This window comes from Taudactylus pleione, unplaced genomic scaffold (genome assembly GCF_031769625.1).
Source record: "Taudactylus pleione unplaced genomic scaffold, aTauple2 ptg000571l, whole genome shotgun sequence".
Classification (NCBI taxonomy): Eukaryota; Metazoa; Chordata; class Amphibia; order Anura; family Myobatrachidae; genus Taudactylus; species Taudactylus pleione.
The window spans coordinates 8,258,475-8,263,687 of NW_028284973.1; positions in this window are offsets into that span (position 1 = coordinate 8,258,475).

The following is a 5,213-nucleotide window of genomic DNA, read 5'->3' on the forward strand; positions in this document are numbered from 1 at the left end:
TTGTTTAATTTGGTTGCTGGGAAACACACTACTATGCAGCGCGGGTACTGTTTGGCCTTGCTTTTCCCACTTGAAACGCCATTTTGTTTTACCTCCTCCGCAGGCGTGCGCTGTGCAGTATTCAAACACCAACTGTAGTAACTGTAGGCTTCTGGGAGTTAAGAGATCGGGACCCAGCGTGCTCTCAAAAGGGGGAGTGGCCTCACTGGAAGGGACTGTGGCTTAGTGGCACGCCCCCCAATTTCCATCACCCTGGGGGCGTGCCCGACCCCCAAACCCACTCCCAGGACTGTTTAGATGCCATGCACATGCGCACTGCTTCTATTCAGTATTCACCAGCTGCTCTGCAGTGCAGTGATCAAGTGCTCTCCCAACCAATTCCCTGCCCGAGGGACACTGCTGCCCGCGGGTGGGACAGTGCCAGAAAAGCAGGACTGTCCTGCTGAAATCGGGACGGTTGTGAGGTATGGCTTGGGTGCCAGAAAACAAGTTAATAGTTCAAGCAAGAAGAACAGCACTCCAAGCAATAGACTGCGTAAATTTCAAGGGTTTATATGCAAACATATATATATATAATTATATATATATATATACCTGTATATGTATATCCGGATTGCCGACATTCTGGCAGCCGGCACAGCTATGTCGGGCAAGCAGGAAGTAGTGACGCGATGGTGGGGGCATGGCCATTGATACTACCCTTCAATGGAGGCGAGGCAGGGGGTGTGGCTGTAAATTGTGTCATTTTGGCCCCGCCCCCGCTTCACAATGCCGAGTGGGTGGGGGCAGGATGACGCGATTCAGAGTGAATTGCGTAATCGCCCGCCGCTGCGGAGGGATTCGTGCGGGGGGGGTCTGGCGGGTCGGCGGCTGGCTGGGAGACTTACCTTCTTTTCCTGGGGGTCGGGAGCTGCACCCGATTTTTGGGAGGCTCCCGACCAAATCGGGAGAGTAGGTAAGTATGATATCTATACATATAAAAACTTATATAAAGGAAATTTCTGCTGGTACCTTGCGATGCATGATGATATGTGGCATGTCTTGAACGGTCTGTGAGGGAGCCGAGGTCGACAGACAGCATTGGTATAAGTACTGAAGTTTTTGATATTGCATATTTGGCATTGGGCCTCATTAGCCACAGCAGGCTTTGCTCATGGCTTCTGTCCAAAGGACATTATGAATATTCCTTCTGCACTAAACGGATGTGATATAGCTTGCACCAAGAACACACTTTTGATGTTGATGGAGATTACAGGACGTTTTATTAGTTTATGCACCTAAGAATTATGTTGGTGTTATGGACAACACAAGATGTGTTTGTGTGCTATATGAAATATTTACATGGATATTGAAAGAGCCATTGACACGATTAAGCCTGAATATTATCTGTGGGACATCGATGTATGCCAGTTTTTGAAGAAATATTACTTATTTACTGGGGGTTATATCACCAATAAACACCAATTATAAAGCCAAGTTGGAGTTTTGTTTGGAGAGTGCCTGCTATTTAATTATCCTTAAATTAATCCCCATGGACAGCCCTCAAGGGGGATTTTTGTGGATGCACCCTGCATGTTGGTAATTGAAGGCCAAGTGCAAGTATACACAGCACATATATATATATATATATATATATATATATATACTGTGTATATATATATATACTGTATATATATACAGATATATACAGTAGATATATATATATATATATATACATATATATATATATAGGGCCAGCGCTTCCATTAGTCAGCTGTCTAAGGGTGCCTGGACCTTTGGGGCAACTCGCTGAGGCTGCCTAGGAGAGAGGGCATGGTCTTCCCTCTCCCGGAAGCCATTCCTGATGTGTCGAAGCTGGATTATTGGCTGAGACAAGATCAGTTTAAAATTGAATCGCAGCGACGCCATCTTGCGACTGGCCGCAAGACGCCATCTTGGAAATTAGATCACAAGACGCCATTTTGCGAATGGCCGCCCAAGCGCCATTTTAGATAAATTCACATTTAAGTACATATGGCGATATTACTATTAGCACCATGCGATTGCCTCTTTCACCATTCCTCATATACACATTAATATGCACAATTGCGCTGCTAACTAGTGGCATATTAGCGAATGCATAAGATCCTATATGAAAATGCTGTTTATTAGCTTTATGCGCACGCATCTGCTCCAAGTTAACTAGCCTCTTTATATCAAACCTCGCATACTCACACATTACATATCCACATACAAGGTTCCATAAGCTTTAAGGTATAAGATTTAAGTTTGTTTATTTAGTATAAATGCTGTGAAATAAAGATTATTTGGTAACTAAGGTTTTATACATGATAAGTAAGTCGTGTTTGATTTTGTACTGATGCGTACTCTTTCCACAGTATTCCGGTATCATCGGCGTGGAGATCGCATCATGCATTCTCAACTTATGGACCGCAGAGACTTCAAGCAACAAAATGTATATTATATGAATAACTGTTAGGATGTTGCATGAGGCGGGAATCCAGAGACCCCCAGTTGTTAGAGGCTGGGTTGGGTCTATTTGAATCAGCCTGTTAAATGCTCTGTAACAGATGCATTCCCCCTTGGGAACCAATGGCATCAGCAGCAAACTTCTCTATTGTTTTGTCTATTTCTGGGGGGTATAAATATGTGTGCTCCAACACTGGGTCTTAGTCTTCATGCTGAATGCTGATTGACGAGGGGTTTCTTGCTGATGCCTAACATCTGGTCCGGAAGCGCTGCGTATGTATACTGTACTTGGGTCTGTATAATTCCTTTGCGCCAAATTGTGTCTGGATCAATAGCGTGTAACTGACTGTACTTTTACTTGAATAATACTTTGTGCTTTGGAACCACAGACTCTAGGTCTGAAGTCTTTATTTACTGTATGACTGCGTACGCAAATTAGCGTCATCCTTAGAAGGTATAGGCAAGATATTAGAAGGTATAGGCAGGATATTAGAAGGTATAGGAAGGAGTGTATAAAGGTTCTAATTCAGTATCGTTAGTTGGGGGCTCGTAGTGAAGTCACTTACCTACTCAGACGGCACATACGGTTATCGATATCTCAGCAAAGGGTGGAGTGGCCACATGCAGGGTTTACCTGCAGCCGCTTTGTGCTGAAAGATCGCTATCCATTTTCGTGTGAGCCAAGGAAGCTGACTAAAATCCAGGGACAAGAGAGGAAAAAGTTTGTTTTCCTTTGTTGATAGAACCTAACGTTTAAAGGGGTGCTGCAGTATTGAATACGTGGCTAAGTCGCAGTTTTGCACACAGCAAAGACGCACTTTTGTGTACACAGCTAAAAAGTTGTCATACGGTTGTGTGGTAGTCGCATTATTGTGTATGCGACTGTTCGCACAATAGCGTATACGTACTTCCGGCTGTGCTTCCACGTGTTTAAATAAAGACGTTGAGGTTTACATTTTTCAATTGTTATCAATATCTGGGTTTACGTGTATTTTTCTGCGTAGGAAAAAAGTGTAACAGTGAGTATTTGTTGGACAAGGTTAAGGGTATCGTATGATCCTTAAGGGCCAGGTGCAAGGGTTAGTCTAGCCGCTCGGTAAGCAGCTTACCGTTTTATACACAGCAGCAGGTGTACATGTTGTCTTTTTTGTAGAGAAGTTGCCTTACTAAATCTTATCCGGGTATGGAAGTTTCCTTTTTAAAATCTTATCCAGGTGTGTGGGCGCTGCCATTTAAATCGTCCCACAGGTAAGTGAAAGTCTCTTGATTGTCTTTCACCAGTTTAAATCTTTATTGAAAAGCGTAGGATTTGTCTCAGAATGGGAGCCGCGCAAACAGTAGAGATGATAGACAATGATGTGCTGCTAATGGAAGCGCCAAATGGATCGGCCCATCGTATTATGCATACTAAGTACAGTACTTATGCGATAAGGTATTGTGATGTATGGTTTAAAATGACGATGAAGAGTGTTAGACCGTTTCCCAGAATTGGTAGTTTTGATAAAAATGTACTAGATAATGTCCGGGATCACATCAGTCTGATGCGCTCGCGAGAGAAAAAGGTCAAATATTATGAATGTTTAAAGTTGTGGCAGCATAAAGGGGATGCGTGGCTTAAAAATGCGCAAGCAACGCAAACTAGCGTTGCGAGCGCATTGCCAGAGAATACATCCGCAACGCTGAATTGCAATATGGGCGAGCCGCAAAATGGCGCGCACGTGCAGCAAGGTAGCGTTGTGGAGAGTATTGCCAACAGTTCACACTCACCACCCCCACCTTATGTGGATGGAGGTGCAAGTACAGTTACCAAAAATACCCATAAAAATGTAACAAGCAATTTGTACCCTCTCTTATGCAACCATAAAGAAAATGTTTATGATGTGGATGATGAGCCTATTGTAATGTCTGCCATTTCCCATGCTGTGCAAATGATAGATGCTGCATCACCACAATCACGAGTGGTGCCGCCATCTCCATCGGTAACAGCAAGGGAAGTTCTAACACCCTCTGCACCCGTAGAGGAAGTTGTTAATACCATACGTAGCAGCAACAGATTAAACCCCCAGCCAGGTAACAAGGTCAAAGGTAGCAGCGCTACCGGTCTGCATCCCATTCGGACGATAACTGTTCCGAATGGAAATGCAGATGCGAATGGTGTAGTGCCCACGAGGGAAGTAGTAATGCATTGTCCTTGGACAAGAGCAGAACTAAATTCCATCATAAATGATTTCCCCGATCCCAAAAAGGAACTAGCCAAATGTCAAAGATTTTTGAGAAATTTGGGTAGTTCACATGAGCCAACTAATAAAGATTGGCGTGTGGTGTTAAGGGCCTGTCTACCACGCAATACCAACGTGACAAAATTTATCACGGATTGTGTATTGGATGGTGACGTTCCCTTAACAGACCAAGTAAACCAAGGTAAAATTTCCTGCATTGTAACTCAATTGGGTATATATTTTCCAGTAATAGTTAACTGGAACAAAATTTTCACCATTAAGCATAAGGAGAGTGAATCTGCAGAAGATTATTGTGACCGGGCTCTGCAGGCTATCACCCAGTACACTGGGATAGAAGATATTAAAGATAGCACTCACCACAGGGGAATGATAGTCACGGTACTCATGGACTGTCTGAAAGAGAATTTAAAGACCCGGGTTCAGACCTCACAGCCTGGCTGGAGGGGACTCACAATAGATACCCTCATAGAATCTGCCATAGAACATGATAAAAACATCTAAAAA